Here is a 21,090-nt window from a genome sequence, read left to right as displayed (position 1 = left end):
AAGTTTTTTTTGAAAGGAACACCCTGTATTTTATTTTATATTCGAAATCTTCTTAACTTCTCCATTACAAAAATATAATAAAGGTTTGGTATGTTATACAGGGTATTTACAAAGTTATAACCAATTTTATATGAAAATCGTAACAAGTTCAACTTCCTGTATAAATAAAAATAAGCACAACGTCAATGGTTTATTGATGCCATATTTTTTTAGTTATTTTAGAATTTTCATAAATGATTGATATTGCTAATTTTCTTTATATTGAATACAGGGTGAGTCAAAACGCAAGTACATTATTTTCTCAGTAATTTTAAATGGAACACCCTGTATTTTATATCACTATCGAAAAGTACCATTACCGTACTTTAATTTGTATACAAGATTCCCTATGTTCGAGATATTTTCATTTTTCCATGGACCAGTAGCGTGGCCACCCAGATTACCAGAATTTAATAAACTGGACCGATTTTTTTGGGGTTACTTTAAGATTGAAGCTTATATAATACCTCCAACAACAAGAGATGAGATGAAAAATAGAATACAAAGTGTATTTTGAAGTGTTAATTTACAAATGCTTCGTAGTGTAAGTAACTCATTCAATAACCGTTTTTAGGCATGCAGAAATGTGTTAGGAGGTCATTTTGAACAACTTATGTAATTAAATATTTAAAATATTTTATTAAAAGTAGCTTTTAATTTTTTCAAAAATGTAACATATTTTGTGCTCATGTTTTTTTTTGTAAAATTTTTTACTTATAAATTATTTTTCGTTCTTTATTTGTTACATTGTTACATTTACACACAAAAGTAGTTTTTAATTGTTTCAAAAACGTTGTATGTTGTGGTTGTGTTTTTTTTTGTAAATTTTATTACTAATAAATTATATTTGTGTCTTTATTTGCTACATTGTTACATTTATTAGCAAATTGATAATCAGTAATCGTAAATTGTCAGTTTTAGACAATTCAGTCATGGCTTACTTAAAATTTGGAAAAATTCAGACACCTAACTAATAATTGGCTCTGAAAAATGAAAATATCTCGAAAACTAATAAATTTAGACATAGGGAACGTTATATAAAAATGAAAGTACGGCCATGGTACTTTTCGATAGTGATATAAAATAAAGGGTGTTCCATTTAAAATGACTCAGAAAATAATGTACTTGCGTTTTGACTCACCCTGTATCCAATATAAAGAAAATTAGCAATATCTAATTGCTATTAGCAGAAAGTTGAACTTGTTACGATTTTCATATAAAATGGATTATAACTTTGGAAATACGCTGTATAACATACCAAACCTTTATATTTTTGTAATGAGAAGTTAAGCTAACCACAAAAGTCCTAACCAACAAAATCAATAAACTAACAACTTTATCAGATGAACCACAAGGATTCAGATCCGGAAGATCCTGCGTAGACGCCGTATTTGTACTGAGACAAATCACAGAAAAGGCCATTGAGTACAATAAACCAGCATCTATGTATTATAGACCTGACAAAGGCTTTCGATCGCATCCAAGTCGAAGACGTCTTACATTTACTGTATAGAAGAAACATACCAATCAATATTATACAATCCATTGAAAATATCGACTTTCATAATCGAATACAGGCAAAGATATATGGAAAACTAACGCAGTTTATACCAGTACAAAGCGGAGTCAGACAAGGTGACTCATTAAGCCCACTGCTCTTCAATATAATAATGGACGAAATAATAGAAGCATTACGTAAAGGTCAATGGTTACAACAGAATGGGAAACAAAGAAATCCGAATATTATGTTATGCAGACGACGCCGCATTAATCGCCGAGACAGAAGACGATCTCTAAAGACATATCTTCAATACAACAGCCAAGAAATACAATACGATAATATCAGCTGAAAAAACCAAATGCATGACAACATCTAAATACCCACTACGATGTAAAAGCGAAATTGATGGGAAAATAATAAAGCAGGAAGCAAGGTTTAGATATCTGGGAATAGATATAACCAGTTACGGAGATGTTGAAGAGGAAGTACGACAACAAAGCTTAAAAGCAAGTAAAGCGGCGGGATCTCTTAATGACACAATCTGGAAGAACGAACACCTAACACAAGACACAAAAGCAAGAATCTATAAAGCAGCAATTAGACCTATATTGACATACACGGCGGAGACAAGACCTGACACATCTAAAACGAGACGACTACTAGAAACAACAGAGATGAAAATAGTACGACGAATATCAGGGAAAAGTCTGTTGGATAGGGAGAGAAGCGAAAACATAAGAAGATCATGCAATGTAGAAGACATAAATGGATGGGTGACAAAACGGAAACAGGAGTGGAACGAACACATTATTAGAATGGTAGAGGATAGGATAATACGAATAGCACGAGTATTGGCAGACCAAGAACAAGATGGTGCGATAACAATTTAGGAGGCTAATATTGAAGAAGAAACAGGCTTTAAATCCTACATACAAGAAGGAAGAAGAAGAAGAAGAGAAGTTAAGATTTCGAATATAAAATAAAATACAGGATGTTCCATTTAAAAAAACAAGTTTGGTCTGCCACTGTGTTATCGAACACCCTGTAACATTCTAACTAATTTTGTAATATAAATCTCAAAGTTGTGTACAATTTTTGGTATTAACTTTTATTGCAATTACTATAGCGGATCTTTTGAGCTAATCAATCACCCTGTATACGATAAAAAACAATGTCAATTATTCTAGTGCTAATAATAATGTCTTATCCATTACTCGTATTGATAAGATACTGATACTATCACCGAGTTACGTTGTAAATGTTTCTAGAATAGTGGAAAATTATGTTGTTAAAACGTTTCAACTATTTTAATAAATAGTAATTTAGAGATTGGTATTATACGTACTGTTTCGTTAACTGTAAAATTTTATAACAATGTATACACATTTTACAACGATAAGGAATTTTTTTTCATTAAAACTATGTAAAATCTATCATTAACTATATTTCCATCAGTGGCGGCTTGTCAGAGGAGGCAACGGAGGCTTAGCCTCCCCATAATTTTTTTACACATTTTATGTCATATCTGGGACATAATATTTCTAGAATTATTGATGAAATGTCACTCTTTTGTTTATTCTTAATCACGAGAAACAACAAGCGCTCGTACTAATAGAAAGTGTAAATTATTGCACACTTTTGTAACTAAACGCATCTGGAATGCATCAATATGCCCACCTGTATGCTGTGAGCAGCTCCTCATATCCCTACCAAGGGAGGTAGAAGCCAGACTCGACTCCGTTGTGTTCTAAGTTACGACAAACGTCTCGAAACCAGCGACATAGTTTCCTATGCGTACAATAATACTCGATAGAGAAACGTAATATTATATCGCTTCACGTCAAACTACCCAGAAATATATGCCAAGGGAGGCAAAACCAGAATTAGGCTCACTTGTGGTTTTACTTATATTCTATAAGAAAGTTAATAGTCAGGGTATTTCTTGGTGTTATTTTATCATTTTATTTCTTTTAATTATTAGTGTTTGGTGAATTTTTGTATTTCATATATTTTTATTGGTGTTGTTATTGGCTTGGTAAGGTTATTTTTACAATTTACGTACCGTTGTTTGTTTATATAAAATGTATATAAATGAATAATTTTAATACTTTAAAGTGTATTATAATAAAGCTTATATTATTAAAACCTTAGAAAGACCACAGCCAAATTTAACTATTATTAAATCCTCAGGTAATCGTCAAAATCGTGCATTTAATATTAACTGGTATAATAAATCGGACTGGTTAACCGGGTCTATTAAGAGGACAAAAGTTTTTTGTGTAAATTAAAACTTTTTGCTAAACAAAATATAGTAACTGCTTTAGATACAGCTCAAAAAGAGGCCATAATTACTTACAATAATCAGGTTTTGGAGAATAGGATGAATTTAAAAAGGCTTATTGATAAAACACGGGAGAGGGGGGGGTTCAAAAATCTTCAAAAATTGCGTTACGCAATAGTTAAACGCCCATTAGAGTGCGTTACGTAGGGGGGGGGGTCAAAAATCTTCAAAATTCGCGTTACGTAATACTTGAATGCTTCCTAAGAGGGAGGGTCCCCGTAAGGTGAAATGTAAATAAAAATGGTCAAAAACAAATGGAGCCTTAAATTACTTTTTTTGGTGCATTTTTTTGCTAGTGCAAATTTGTCTAGATTTTTTATAGTTAGAGCCTCCCCTATTGTAAAACTCACGAGCCGCCACTGATTTCCATAAATTTGTTTTGGACCCCTTGGATAAATACTTAACATAAAATCTTTATGGTAAAATAATTTGTACAGTATCTATTAGAACGTTTGCAAGAAGTCGGTTTAGAATGAAAAGACATCTTATTTCCAAAAAACTTGTACTGGAACCAAAACGCCAGAGTTAGTATCGAAGATTCCACATCCACAGAAGTAGAAATTAGGAGGGGAGTTAGACAAGGATGTGTTCTGTCGCCCCTGCTGTTTAATCTTTACTCCGAGTTTTTATTTAAAAGACACTGGAGGATTCCCAGGATGGAGTCAAGGTAAATGGCGTAAATATCAACAGCATCAGATACGCCGATGATAAGGCGTTGATTGAGGAATCCGATTTGGGACTACAATGACTCATCAACAAGACCAACTCGACCAATGAGCAATTTGGTGTGAAAATAAACATTAAAAAAAGTGATGTCAATTAGAAAAAACCAAAACGTACCTCAATCTTGCACAATAAATGGGCACACTTTAGAACAGGTCAATAGATTTAAGTACCTGGGATGTTGGATCGATAGCAGCCTAAATCCTGATCTAGAAATAAGATCGAGAATAGAATAGGCCAGAAAATCTTTCGAAAAATTTAAAAAACTGCTTTGTGATTCTTGAATAAAACTCGAAATTTGACTACGTTTATTAAAATGCTACGTCTGGTCGACTCTTCTCTATGCAATTGAGCCATGGACCCTTAAAACATCAACCGTAAATAAATTGGAGGTCATTTAAATGTGGATCTATCGTGGCTCAGAAATATCCGACAATGGACAGGGCTAAATTTTGAACAGCCAATAAAAACAGCTGAAGACAGAGTACCTATCCATACGTTACAATTGTACCCGTTGCTAGTGTTACAATTGTACCACAACGCCATGCCATTGGTTTGTCAGAATTTTATAACACATCACGAAATCCAATCTCAATTTAATAAATATATTGATAAACGTATAATATGAGTCAATTGTTATGCAATCCTTTCTAAAAAATAACTCTAAAACTAGAGCGATTATTAAAAAAATACAAAATTTAATTAATTTTACTCGCGAGGCATAAAAACCAATATTTTCATTTAACAACGTAACTCCCTCACTAAACATTGCCAAACTACGTTTAACATTGCATCACTAAACACTTTCTCACATGCAGCATTGCCAGCTCTAGTCGATCAGAAACTAGATGTTTTTAAGCAATGTTACATTTGTACCGCGTTATAATTGTACCCGCTTTCCCCTACTCAAAATGTATTAGTTGCTATCTAGTGTCCAATTAGTGAGGTTTACCCTTAGGCCAGCAACCTGAGATGTAAAATCAAAGAAAAGTTCAATCACCACATAATATTAAATACAAAAATGTAACTTTTTTCTAATAACTTTATACCATTTAGACAAGACGAAAACGGCGGGTTCGTTGGGAAAAGTATTCCCATGAGATTTTTTTGCATAATTACATTCCTGAGAAATCCCAGAATAAGGTTCAAGAAGTCGCCCACGTGAAAAGTGGGCCAAATTTTTTTTAACAATTTTTTTTAATCAAATTGCAATATTTTGGCCCTGACAATTTTTTTGTAGGTTTTTTGGACCATTCTGGATAAAAAAGTCTCGTATAATTTTTCTCTAAAGTTGATCGTTTTCGAGTTATAAGCAATTTAAAATTAAAAAAAAAGAAGGCGATTTTCAAGGCGATTAACTCGTTCTGAGATCCTGAAGAAATTTTTTCATTATTTTATTACTAAGCTGTTATTTTTAAGTAATAATATTGAGCGCCATGCACGTGGTAGCCGGCCGTAAATGCTGAGTGCGAGAGAGATGCCACTCCGGCAGTCCAATTGTGCATCTTACTTGCACTCACATTTACGGCCGCCTACCACGTGCATGGCGCTCATTATTATTACTTAAAAATAACAGCTTAGTAATAAAATAATGACAAAAATTTCTTCAGGATCTTGTAGGGGGGGCATTAAACTTTGATTTAGTCACTTTCTCACTTTCATAATAATAACTTTTAACCGAGTTATTAAGCCTTGAAAATCGCCATTTTTCGTTTTTTTTTAATATCAAATTGCTTATAACTCGAAAACGATCAACTTTAAAGAAAAATTATAAGAGACCTTTTTTATCCAGAATGGTCCAAAAAACCTATAAAAAAAATTGTCAGAGCCAAAAATATTGATTTTTGCAATTTGATTAAAAAAAATTGTTAAAAATTGAACCACTTTTCACGTGGGCGACTTCTTGAACCTTATTCTGGGATGTCTCACGAATGTGATTATGCAAAAAAATCTCATGGGAATATTTTTCCCAACGCACCCGCCGTTTTCGCCTTGTCTAATTAAAGAGTTTTCACCCAGATATTTTTAGTGGCTTAAGCATTATATCTCGTAAGCAACACTGATGATTGAACTGTCATTCCGAAAACATTCTGTGATGTAGCCCAAAAGTGTTTTTTTTTAATCTGAATATGCATTTTATAAAGGATTCCTAATTTTCAATAAATTCATGTTAAAAAGAAACGAAAACAGCTTAACATGAAGTATAAAAAAATGTATTGGCTATTGGGAAGACAAACTACTCTCTCGATCTACAATAAAATACTTTTGTATAAACTATAAACAGATTATAAAACGAAGTAAAAGTCAGACTTACTCTCAATCTTTATTATAACTTCCGACGACCGGTTTCTCTCTTTAAAATATGTAGAGCATCTTCAGGTCAAAGGTAACAAGTTACAAAATGATTCGGATACAAGGAGCTACTAACTCGTAACTCGATACCTCCTTGTATCCGAATCATTTTGTAACTTGTTACCTTTGACCTGAAGATGCTCTACATATTTTAAAGAGCGAAACCGGTCGTCGGAAGTTATAATAAAGATTGAGAGTAAGTCTGACTTTTACTTCATTTAAAATGAACTCTCACATGCAACCCATTCAAGATTTAGATTATAAAACCTATATGGACATATGGCATCCAGCTATGGGGCTGCGCTAGTAATACCAATTTAAACATCATTCAACGATTCCAAAACAAAGTACTAAGGAACATTGTCAACGCTCCACGGTACTATAGGAACAGTGACCTCCATAAGAACCTAGACATGGATACTGTTAACAAGACTATAGAAAAATTTGCCAAGAGTCACGAACAACGAGTTCTTCAACACGTCAATGTTGAGGCCATCCAGCTCCTCGACAACACGGATCTAGCTAGAAGACTCAAGAGGAAGAAACCCTTCGAGTTAGTTAAGTGAAAAATAGTGCACGGTGCAAGTGATGGTACAAGTTAACATTTGTGCAATATATTAACAGAACCTAAGGGGTACTATTGAGTTTGTCCTTAGTCTTAAGTTTTTAGTAGTAATTTAGGTTAGCAATAAGTTGCTCATTGATCACATTATTTGATCAGATTGTAATGTCCTTAAGCATCTTATTGGTGTTTAATAAATTTTAAAAAAATTCTACAATTTTAGATGTGAATGAACTGCTAATTTTGTCAAAAACAAGACGAAGGCAGTTTTAAATTCAAGTAAACAATTCGTTTACATTGGCGATTGAACACAACCTAGAGGTCATAAAACTGATAAGATATTTCGTTTCGGGAGCATAATATAGCTTCTTTTTTCTTATCTCGAAACTTTCTATTTAGGTTGATGAGACAATTATATTAATTTAATGAATTATATAATTTAATTGAATACTTTTTACTTAAATTTGAATACTTTTAAATTAGTTTTTCAAAACAGAGGGAACACAACTTCTACGGAACACAAAAAGAAATATGGAGAATGATCAGAGAACAAAGAAAACAGATGAACGAACTAGTAAAGGCGAAACACATTCAGAAGGAAACATGGGCATACTACTTTTGGCATATATTTGCTAAAGGTGACGATAATGAACCACCAACCAATGAAATGACGACAAACGAAGAAATAAACATTGAGGAAAGCGAGGTAAAGGAAGAATTAAGCATGTTAAAAAAATAGAAAATCACCAGATGACAGAATATTGAATGTATCCTAAAGTACGGAGGACAAGATCTGACTAAACAACTATTAAAACTAAAACAAAAGAAATATTAGAACTAAACAGAATAACACAAACATAGAGCAAGCATCCTAATACCTCTCTTCAAAAAGGGAGATAAATCGGAAGCGGAGAATTACAGTGTAATTAATATACAAGGTGTCCCAAAAGTAGTGGAACGGTCGAATATTTCGCGAACTAAAGATCGGGTCGAAGAACTGAAAAATACGTGTTCAATCATTTTCAAAAATGTATCCAATGACACCAAACACCAACCCCCACTACACCCCCTGGAGGTGGGGTGGGGGGTAACTTTAAAATCTCAAATGGAAAGCCCCAGTTTTTCTTGCAGATTTTAATTTGTTACGTAAAAGTAAGCAACTTTTATTCAAGACATTTTTTCGAGCTGAGGATAGATGGCGCTATAATTGGGAAAAACGATTTATCCTGATACCATAGGTAAATTATAGAAACGGTTAGGTCTGGATCCCGCGTATGAAAAAAAAGTTGATTAATAGCAAGCTGAAAATTTGTTAATAGCTTAAGGGTGTCTAGTCGAATAAACTTTGATATGTGTGAACACTGGAACAGGGGTAGTTTTAATTGTGGAACAGGTTAAAAATTTGGAACGGTCACAGCACGAAAACGGCACATTTATTTTATCCGACAGAACAGACTTAAACTCTTCGAACAGAGATTAAACTCTCATGCAAAAATCAGACTGCTATTTATCACCAAATGGGCGTTTTAATGAGTGGAACATGTAGAATATGTCAAATGACAGGAATTATGACAGGTAATAAATAGCAGTCTGATTTTTTCATGAGAGTTTAATCTCTGTTCGGAGAGTTTAAATCTGTTCTGTCGGACAAAATAAATGTGCCGTTTTCGTGCTGTGACCGTTCCAAATTTTTAACCTGTTCCACAATTAAAACTACCCCTGTTTCACTGTTCCCATATATCAAAGTTTATTCGACTAGACACCCTTAAGCTATTAACAAATTTTCAGCTTGCTATTAATCAACTTTTTTTTCATACGCGGGATCCAGACCTAGGTCTAATATCTCACGAAATACACTTCCAAATGAGAAAGTTAAAAACAGATTTTTAATCTTTTTCGAAAACACCCACCCCCTGGAGGTGGGGTGGGGGGTAACTTTAAAATCTTAAATAGCAACCCCCACTTTTTATTACAGATTCGGATCCTCCATGAAAAATTAAGCAACATTTATTCGAAATATTTTTTAAAATTTCTGATAGATGGCGCTTTAATTGGAAAAATACGATTTATTAGCGCCATCTATCAGAAATTTTAAAAAATGTTTCAAATAAATGTTGCTTAATTTTTTATGACGAATCCGAATCTGCAATAAAAAGTGGGGGTTGCTATTTAAGATTTTAAAGTTACCCCCCACCCCACCTCCAAGGGGTCGGTTGGAGGGTCATGGTTGGGGTTATTCGATAGGTTTTCGAAAAAGATTAAAAATCTGTTTTTTGGTTTCTCATTTGGAAGCGTATTTCGTGAGATATTAGACCGTTTCTATAATTTACCTATGGTATCAGGATAAATCGTTTTTCCCAATTATAGCGCCATCTATCCACAGTTCGAAAAAATGTCTTGAATAAAAGTTGCCTACTTTTACATAACGAATCCAAGTTTGCAAGAAAAACTGGGGGTTTATATTTGAGATTTTAAAGTTACCCCCACCCACCTCCAGTGGGTGTAGTGGGGATTGGTGTTTGGTGTCATTGGATAGATTGTTGAAAATGATTGAACACGTATTTTTCAGTTTTTCGATCCGATGTTTAGTTCGCGAAATATTCGACCGTTCCGCTACTTTTGGGACACCCTATATATTAAATATAACATAGCTAACAACCAAAGTGATAAGTGATAACAAACAAACTGAATAAAATTGTAACATTAGCAGAAGAACCCAGATGAACACCGACGCTATTATAATTTGGCAGTTTCAAGAGAAGTTATTAGAATACAACAAACCGGCTTATTTATGTTTCTTGGACCTTAAGAAGGCATTTGACAGGGTCAAATTAAAGAACGTTATTCATTTATTGTACTCAAGAGGGATATTAGGAATAATTAAAACGGTCGCAAATATCTACCTAAAAAATAAGTGAAGGAAAAATGTAAAGAGAAGAAAAAAGCTTACCTAAAATATATGTCAACTAAAACACAAGAGGCATACGATAATTACAAGACTATAAGAAACGAAACACATTCAGTACGTTTTTTCGAAAGAAATGGAACATGATTTTTATGGTCTCCAAAAGGAAATATGGCGATTTATAAGAGGTCAGTGACCGGAGGTAAAGGAACTAATAGAACCAAAACACATAGAAAAGGATACATGGATTGACTATCTAAAAAAATATGAAAAAAAAATTTTTAAGAAACGCTTTTCTTTAGTTACGAGTGACTAAAATTAAAAATATTATAAAAAAATCAACTAAAAAGCAAAAAATAAAAAAAAATGAAAAAATTTAACACATCCGTCAAAGAAAAGCGTGGCGCGTGTTCATCGAATAAACGGTTTTCGCCCCACACTTTTCTTTAACGAATGTGTTAGATTTTTTCAATTTTTTTTTATTTTTTGCTTTTTGTTGATTTTTTTATATTTTTAATTTTAGTCACTCGTAACTAAAGAAAAGCGTTTCTTAAAAAATTTTTTTTTTCATATTTTTTATTTTTACTGTTTAGTCTTACACTTTTCAAACATTAAAATATATCGTCATGTTCCTTAAAATATGTATAAAACATATGATGTACAAACATGAAAAGTAGTCGGAATCGGCAAAAAATTTGAAACTTTATTATTTATTAATGAAGCATAGTAATGCTTCATTAATAAATTAAATAATAATTCATTAATTCAGCTTCATTAATAAATAATGCTTCATTCATAGCATCTTGAAGTAATACGAAGGATAGGAAGAGACCCAGAAATTTTGTTAACGATAAAACGAAGAAAACTCGAGTATTTGGGTCACCTGATGAGAGGTCATAAATACGCATTACTTCAAAATATAATGCAAGGAAAAATAGAAGGAAAACGGAATCCAGGCAGTGGAAGAATGTCGTGGATGCGGAATTTGAAAGAGTGGTTTGGCTGCACCACTAATGAACTTTTTAGGTCAGCTGTAAACAAAGTCAGGGTAGCCTTGATGATTTTCATTCTCCGATAGGAGTGGCACAAGAAGAAGAAGAATGAAGCATAACGTAAACAATTAACGTAAAAAGTGAAATTATGTATTGTTCATATCATTAGCTATACAATCCGTAAAAGTTTTAAGTTTTTACATTGTAAAAAACAAGAGAATTTAAGCGTTTTCCATTAATATCGTTTTTTTATTTAAACAATTAATAAACATGAAAAAAAATGTTTTATTGGCTATTCGTGTATTGTTCCCGCGAATGCATATGTCTGCAAATTTTCATTCATTTGCATTGAAGAAAAGGCAGTCAAATTAACGTCTAAAGATTTGACGCAAACTATTGAACTAAATAAAAGCGTTTAATAAAAAAGCTCTATGCAGAGGAAGAACAAATGATGCTAGAACCGGAAACACCAGAAATTACCACAAATGAAGATGTTAATATAAGTGCACAGGAAGTACGAAAAACACTCGAAAAGCTGAAGAACAGAAAAGCTGCAGGTAAGGATGGAATACCAAACGAATTACTGAAATATTAACAGCAATGACAGAACAATTAACAACATTAATTAACAAAATCATAAAACACAATAAAATACCGGAAGAATGGAGAATGAGCGAACTAATTCTACTATTAAAAAAAGGAGATAAAAAGCAGCCAAAAAACTACAGAGGTATCAACTTGTTAAATAGTACCCTAAAACTTACAACTAAAATCTTAATAAGACGTAATGAATCAGATAAGTTTAGCAGATGAACAACAGGGTTTTCGTACGGGAAGATCGTGTACAGATGCAATATTCGTCATAAATCAAATTACTGAGAAATCACTAGATTATAATAGACCAGCATTTCTATCTCTGATTGACTTAAAGAAAGCATTTGACAGAGTAAGACTCAAAGATGTAATCGTAATCCATCTTCTGTATAATAGAGAAGTCCCTCTAGATATCATAAAAATTATTGAGAACATCTACCAAAACAACAAAATGCAAGTCAGAATAGATGGACAACTTGCAGAACCTATAGATATAGGCAGCGGAATAAGACAGGAAGACTCATTGAGTCCTATGCTTTTCAATTTAATAATGGATGAAATCATCAAAAACGTCAACAAAGGAAGAGGATATAGAATGGGAAACAAAGAAGTAAAAATACTCTGCTACGCAGACGACGCAATATTGATAGCCCAAGATGAAGATAGTCTGCAAAGATTAGTCCACAGCTTTAACATAACAGGAAAAGAATTCAATATGACAATTTCATCTCAGAAAACCAAAACAATAGTAATCAGTAAAGAACCAATCAAATGCAAAATAAAAATTGATGCTATCAGTATTGAACAAGTAATGGAAGTAAAATACCTTGGAATTACATTGTCAAGTTACGGAGACCTAGACAAAGAAGTGAGAAATCAAGTACAAAAAGCAAATAGATGGGCAGGATGCCTTAATAACACTATATGGCGAAACCGACATATTAACACTGAGATGAAGTCAAGAATTTAGCCAGTGTAAGACCAATAATGACATAGGCATCAGAAACAAGACCCGATACAGCCACAACACAACTACTGAGAGATGAGAGTACTGAGAAGAATTACAGGAAATACACTGAGAGATCGAAAGAGGAGCGAAGATAGGAGACAATGTAACGTACAGTGTATAAACGAATGGACACTAAATAGAAAAAAAGAATTGAACAACCACATAACCAGAATGAGGGAGACACGTGTGGTCAAAATAGCAAGAGATAAATCACCAATCGGCAGAAGACGTATCGGATGACCGCGCAAAAGATGGAGTGACAACCTTTCATAGAGGTATCAATCCGCCAATGAACAAGCAGAATTGCTTATAAAGAGGAAGAAGAAGAAGAAGATATTAAAAAACAGACAGTCATGTCTACACAAAAAGAAGAAAAATTGATTGAACCATTGAAAAATTCAGAAAATTTTACAAAAAAAAAAACCTTTTATAAGAATTTTCTAAAATTATATCTGTATCTTCTATAATTTTTTATTTATAACGCTAAAGTCACCCTTCTCACAAACATTGGCGCACTGTAAACTAGCGTACGGCGAAGTGCACGGTTGAGTTATTTTAATGTAAATCTTTAACTAATGCATCAAATGAAATTTTACAAATTGAACCTAAAAGAAGAATAATTAAGCTATCTTATGGTTATAATAAAAGAAATAAAATTTATGGGCATAAGTACGGTGGGGGCGGAAAATGAGCCTTACATGAATTTTGTTTAAAAATGATTTAAAAATGTGTAACTAATACAATTTTTCTTATAAAACCCTCAATTTTGCACAACTTACCTTTAAAGCATCTTGCTAAATGATGTTTCATTAAAAAAAATCTCAAACATTTAATTCAAATGACGTCTTAAAAAATGTAATTTTTGAAATCTTCGTAGTTTTATAGAATTACCACCACTTTAAGACGGTATTACTCAAGTTTAAACAGATATATTACAGTTTTATAAGTGCTTTTTTAAAGCTTAGGATGTAATCTTTAAAATGCACTAAATTATTATACTTTAGAAATGAAATATACTATTTCTTTTTGAGAAAATTAAGAAAGATAACAAAAATGTAATACAAAAACCGAAAATTTCCAGCTAAAAAAATGTTTATATGAAGTGATCAAAACTTTGTTCTGTAAAACTTATCTAAAATACATTTAATAATAAACTTCAACAATAATAAATGTTCAGCAAAAAAATTTTTTTTAGCTCTTATACAGTATGTCTGCGTAACTTGGAACCTATTGATAACTTTTTTATTATCAGTTTTACGAAAAAAAGTTATTCTTTATAAAATACTCTGCATTGCATATAATCTAAGATGCCATCATCATATATCAAATTTAATGAATTTTATACGAGGTATGTCAAAAATATGAATTTCACTCAAGAGTAAAATATGGTTAAATTTCACAATATCGAAAATTGTTATTAAGAAAAGTTGTTTGGAATTAAAAAATTTGTTTTAGTGTTCAATTACATCCTTCTAATTAAAATATGTATTGTGAATAATAAAGGCACTTAACTCTTAAGGAAAATTCATATTTTTTACATACCTCGTATAAAATTAAAAAAGTTTGATATCTGATGATTGTATCTTAGATTTTTGACCAGGGAGAGCATTTTACGAAGAATAACTTTTTTTCGTAAAAGTGATAATAAAATAGTTATCATAATTGTAATAAAATGATTATGAGTATCCGTAATTTGAGAAAAAATTGAAAAAAATTTTTTGATTAGAATAATGTAATTGTATATTTAAACATAGTTTTTAATTTCAAACAACTTTTCATAATAGCATTTTTTGATATTCTGAAATATAAAGGTACTTTACTCTTTAACGAAATTCATATCTTTAACTCATATAAAATTGATAAAATTTGATATCTGATGGTTGAGTTTTAGTAGCATTTTTTGATATTCTGAAATATAAAGGTACTTTACTCTTTAACGAAATTCATATCTTTAACTCATATAAAATTGATAAAATTTGATATCTGATGGTTGAGTTTTAGTCCAGAAAGCCACTGCGCATCCGCTAGGAAAAATATTCTAATTCGGATTTTTTGCACAATCTTACTCAAAAAGGACTCCTTTTAACAAATTTTCATGTTGCCAGGACCAACAGGTGGTCAAAAATTTTTTAAACGTTTTTTTTTTGTTTTTATCCTAAAATTATTTTTTTTACATGGAAGAAAGTTTTTTTAGGTTTTTTGGATCATTCCAAACAGAAAAGGTCTTTAGTGACTTTTCTCTAAAAATGATAGTTTTTGACATATAAGCGATTAAAAATTGAAAAATTGCGAAATCGGCCATTTTTAACCCTCAAAAACTATGTGAAAAACTGAAAATTTGAATGTTGCCAAGGTAGGTAGATATTCTTTAAACATCGATTGATGAAATCCCGAAGAGTTTTTTGCAATACAATATTCAAAACTCCTTTGTTTTTTAATTGCTAATCAAGTGTGCGCGACACTATTTTCCACCGACAGTATGGTGCAAATGAAAGGAATAAATTCGTTATTTCGTAAACCAGCGACTTTAAGAAAAAATCCCGAAACAGGTCGATTTTTATTTTTAAGTTATGATATTGTGGCATATATGGTATACTAGTGACGTCATCCATCTGGACGTGATGACGTAATCGATGATTTTTTTAAATGAGAATAGGGGTCATGTGCAGTTCATTTGAAAGGTTCTTCAATTCTTTATTCAGTAATATAAACATTTACATAATTATTTATACAGGGTGTCCAAAAAATTTTTATTAAATTAAGGAAGGACACCCTGTATAAATAATTATGTAAATCTTTACATTACTGAATAGAGAATTGAAGAACCTTTCAAATGAGCTACCACACGACCCCTATTCTCATTTAAAAAAATCATCGATTACGTCATCACGCCCAGACGGATGATGTCACTAGTATACCATATATGCCACAATATCATAACTTAAAAATAAAAATCGACCTGTTTCGGGATTTTTCCTTAAAGTCGTCAGTTTACGAAATAACGAATTTATTCCGTTCACTTGCACCATACTGTCGGTGGAAAATAGTGTTGCGCACGCTTGATTAGCAATTAAAAAACAAAGGAGTTTTGAATATTGTATTGCAAAAAACTCTTCGAGATTTCATCAATCGATGTTTAAAGAATCTCTACCTACCTTGGCAACATTCAAATTTTCAGTTTTTCACATAGTTTTTGAGGGTTAAAAATGGCCGATTTCGTAATTTTTCAATTTTTAATCGCTTATATGTCAAAAACTATCATTTTTAAAGAAAAGTTACTAAAGACCTTTTCTGTTTGGAATGATCCAAAAAACCTAAAAAAACTTTTTTCCATGCAAAAATAATAATTTTAGGAAAAAACAAAAAAAAACGTTTAAAACATTTTTGACCATCTTTTAGTTCTGGCAACATGCAAATTTGTTAAAAGGAGTCCTTTTTGAGTAAGATTGTGCAAAAAATCCGAATTAGAATATTTTTCCTAGCGGATGCGCAGTGGCTTTCTGGACTATTTTAGATTTTTGACTATCCAGAGCATTTTATGAAGAACTTTTTTTCGTAAAATTGATAATAAAAAAGTTTTCCATGTGGTTCCTAGCTACGCAGACATACTGTATAAGAGCTTCTGTATAAGAATTTTCAAATTGCAATGCCATATTCTGATTTAGTATAATCAAAAACAAAATAGAAACATATTTGATCAAAGTAAAATGATGAATTTAACGATATTTTAAAAATGATTTATACAAAACAATTGTTATTGTTTAAACAATTAACAAACAATTAGCGGCCAAATCCGCGAGTAGAACTTTTTACTTTAACATGTATCTCTCTCTCCTGTCGTTTCCCCATTACTGAGGATCGTGATTTCTTCCACTTCTTGAAGAATGGATCTTATACTTAACATGTATATAAACTAACAAAAAAAGTTTTAGAAAAATATAAGCTTGTTTGAATTTTTCCGAAACAATTCATGTTTTAAAAGACTAAGTTTTTCAACCTAATAAAAATATTTGTAAATTAAATATTTTTAAAAGATTTTTAATTGAAAAACTTTATTGGCCCATTTCCTGGTGACAACCTCCAAGGCTTCTACAATATGCAAGCCAAATGGATGCTGCAGTGAAGACTAAAGGGAAGGAATTCTACACTATGCAATTCACAACCCCCGTCTGCAGCGTGGTAAAGTTCCAACGGAAAATGGAGCTAGTTACTCTATAGGAGTAATACTAATATAAAAATAAAAATGTATACCATTTTTATTCATTCAGTTGCGGTGCGAAACCAAAACTGTCTTAATTTTTACTCAGATCAGACACCTTAATTTACTTGGTTTCGCACCGCAACTGAATGAATAAAAATGGTATACATTTTTATTTTTATATTAGTATTACTCCTATAGAGTAACTAGGTCCATTTTCCGTTGGAACTTTACCACGCTGCAGACGGGGGTTGTGAATTGCATAGTGTAGAATTCCTTCCCTTTAGTCTTCACTGCAGCATCCATTTGGCTTGCATATTGTAGAAGCCTTGGAGGTTGTCACCAGGAAATGGGCCAATAAAGTTTTTCAATTAAAAATCTTTTAAAAATATTTAATTTACAAATATTTTTATTAGGTTGAAAAACTTAGTCTTTTATTTAGCAGATGCCGCTAGGCACCTACTACCATCTCGTCAGTTGCGATGGATATGTCGAAGATTTTTACCTGGGCCAGAGAAATGCAGCCTATGCAGTCTCTGATGAACCTCTAACAAGAGGTGAAATCGTCGATAAGAGTGCTGGCTGCACTCTCTGATCTGAGTAAAAATTAAGACAGTTTTGGTTTCGCACCGCAACTGAATGAATAAAAATGGTATACATTTTTATTTTTATAATTCATGTTTTCTTTCTAATTGCACTCCCCTAATATTTATATATTAATATAACGTGTATCTCATCACGTCTTGTTATTTAATTATCAGTAATTAAAAAGTAAATAAAAATTAATTAACGCTAAATTGCGAATTTTATTATAGCGAGAAATAAAGAAGTATTATAGCAGGTAGTTTGTACTCAAAACAATATTCCACTGACAGTAACAATCCGTTCCAACGCGAAATCACGTCGCGCACCTCTACACCTCGTACACACGGACTTGCTGCCAGTTTCTTTTCTAGTCGTCTCTCGCCGTTCTTGCGAATTGAATCGTTTCTTTTGCGCTTTTTCTCGTATTCTTTTCCCATTCGAGCCCTAAATTAAATGTAAGTGCGATCAAGTTGGCCGGCATAAATCGAGGAAACATGTTTTGTGGTGATAAAGGTTTGTGGTGGTGTGTTGTCTAGTGTGCACTGTGTGAAAAGTGTCGTGTGTTATAGGGATCGGACCCCGATCAGGTCCGCACTCGGCGAAATGGTGAAAGTTAGTGCAGTTGAAAGGTCAATCTGAAGGATTATCCACTTGATGGTGTTATCCCATGGACCACGGCTGCATCGAAGCAGTTATTCAAATGGTTAGTTGCTGTCAGTGAGATTTTTATTCTCCTCAAGGTTTTATCTCTACGTAAGCGATTGTTAATTGCGCAAATTTATACAAAACACTGGCTTTTGTCAATGAAAATTTTACTTTTAAATCCTGATGTGATAAGTAACGCTATTTTAAAAAGTTCAAGGTGTTTCATTAGATTATCTTTTCTAGATAGTAATATTAAATATCGGACTAGAATGATAGGTTTTAATTCTATAATAATCGTTTTTAAACTGCTTAAGCAGTTAATTGCAATAATATAAATACGCACTTTGTCGATTGCGTGTTGTTTACAAGTTGCTGGTACTAATTTTGTCACTGTCAGCAACGTCAATACAGAATATTATAAAACAAAATCTTATTCTACTTGGTCGTTAAACCTGTTGCAGACATCGTGATATCATGAAGCTTTTAGCTGATTTTTCCAATGTTCCTCTATTTCTATTTCTCATTTCTCTCTATTATCACATTCTGACAATGACAATGAAGCGCCAATAGTGGCAACAATATGGTCCTGGTCCCTGGTATCGTGTGAGAGATCTACCTCGACTTATTTTGCCTTCTACCTTTACCTGTATGGTAAGTTTATCAAGACCATTTCTTCGAAACACATGTCCAAAATAGCCTATTATTTGTTTTGATTTTGTGTTCTTAGTCTTTTGTTTATGTTTAGCTGGTTCAGTATAGATTCGTTTGTTCTTCGGAGCACGCATGGTATTCTCAGCATTTGTATCCAGCAGTACGTCTCAAACACCTCTATAATCTTTTTATCTTTCTCCATAAGGGTCCAACATTCCAATGCATAAGTGAAAAGTGGAAAGACTAGACTTCTTACCAGTTTCACTATTGTCTTCTTCTTCTTCTTCAGCCTTCAGTAATCCAACTTTGGACATTGGCCTCCGCCAATTCAATCCAGTGTTGTCTATTTTAACTATTGTATCGATAGTTATTTCATGGATTTTACAATTTTTTTGTTAATTTTACCATAGAGCTTTTTGCAATTGCACAGGTCCCCTTGTTAGTTATTAAAGAGCCTAGTTACACAAATTTATCTGCAACAGCGATATTGTTTATCATCATTTTAATTAGATGAGTTTGATTGTTATTACCTCTGTCAATTAACATTGATTCTCGTGTCTCTCTCTCTCTTGTCGTTTCCCCATTACTGAGGATCGTGATTTCTTCCAATATTCCTAACAATGTTCCTCCATTGGTCTCTATCTTCAGCTGCTCTAAGAGCTTCGCAGAATGAGTTTCCAGCTGAATGCTTTATTTGGTCAGACCATCTAGTTGGTGATCGTCCTCTTGATCTTCTCCCCGGAACGTTTCCAGAAACAATTAATCTCTCTAAATGTCGTCACCTCTGCGAACCACGTGACCAAAGAATTGCAGAATTCATTGCAGACACATTGTGGACAGCCTTTTTTTAATATTGAGTTGGTTTAGAATGGAAACGTTTGTCCTATAAGCTATCCAAGGTATGCGTAGCATTCTTCTCCAGCACCACATCTCAAAGGCATCAATTTTTTGGCGCTCGCATGCGCCAAGAGTCCAAGTCTCTGCTCCGTATAGAAATATTGAGAATACAAGGGCATTCACCAGTCTCATCTTGATATTTTGAGAGATAGATCGGTCTTTCCAAACTTTAGTTAGGCGACTCATCGCATTTTTGCCATACCAATACGTCTCCGAACTTCTGCTTCACAGTTACACGATTCTCGTGTAGTCACTGTTTATTTTAACACCATCGTTAAGCTTACTTCTTCAATCTGTTATAGTAGGTGAATCAGTTCAACGTCGGAACTAACGAGGATGGTTGTATCATCTGTGTGTCATATCAAGTTACAAATCTTCTTCCCGCCAATAGTGCAGTTCTCAGTAGGTTACTGCATTATCCATTCACCATAATATATTATGTTAAATAGAATTGAGCTTACTATGAAGCCTTGCCTCACAACCTTAGTGACCCTGAAACCTTACCCCATTTACTCCTTAGCGTAATTGTTATTGTGTATGCTTTTAATTAGCAGTATCAGATGATCCTGGATCTGGTCTCCCATTTCAGGCAAAACCTGCCACATTTTACTGCAGGTCGAAAGCTTTGCTATAATCTATGAAGCACAGATATGTTGCGATGTTAAATTTTCTGGATTTTTCTATAATCTGTCGTACGTTTAAAATTTGTTCACTCATATCACGTTTAAGGACGAAACCTGCTTCTTCCTCCACAATTTCAAAGTAAAAAGGGCTTTATCCTCTCTAGAATAATTGTGTGTAAAAGTATCTTACTGCAGTGCAAAATTAGACCAAAATTGTGCGATAGTTGCTACATAAATCTTTCGCTCCTTTTAATATAGTGATTTTTTCCAATCTTCAGGCTATTTACCTGTCTCTCACATTATTGACAAATTTGATGTATCAATCCTCTTCAACGTCCTCTAGGTCCCAAAGAATTTCAATAGGTATGTTATCTGGACCAGCGGCTTTATGACTTTTTTGCCTCATAATTGCTGCTTCAACGTTATTATTGAGTACCTACGTCAGGTTCTTTCCCAAAACTGATATCTTGTGT

General features: G+C 32.8%; 1 protein-coding gene across 6 annotated transcripts in view; it reads left to right on the top strand.

Annotated features, from left to right (window-relative positions):
* LOC114349504 (AF4/FMR2 family member lilli) overlaps window positions 1-21,090 on the top strand; it is a 692,430-nt gene that overhangs the window by 183,578 nt on the left and 487,762 nt on the right. Inside the window, exon 1 of one of the 6 annotated variants that reach the window (XM_028299900.2) lies at window positions 18,186-18,504. The exons of the other annotated variants lie outside the window; for them this stretch is intronic. The gene's annotated coding sequence lies outside the window, so the exon portion shown is untranslated. Of the gene's footprint in view, window positions 1-18,185; window positions 18,505-21,090 lie in introns of those variants that run through there. 6 annotated transcript variants of the gene reach the window in all.

Source organism: Diabrotica virgifera, chromosome 3, assembly GCF_917563875.1.
Source record: "Diabrotica virgifera virgifera chromosome 3, PGI_DIABVI_V3a".
In the NCBI taxonomy this organism is placed as follows: Eukaryota; Metazoa; Arthropoda; class Insecta; order Coleoptera; family Chrysomelidae; genus Diabrotica; species Diabrotica virgifera.
The sequence above is the reverse complement of the archived record's forward strand: the minus strand, read 5'-3'. Positions and strand labels throughout refer to the sequence as shown.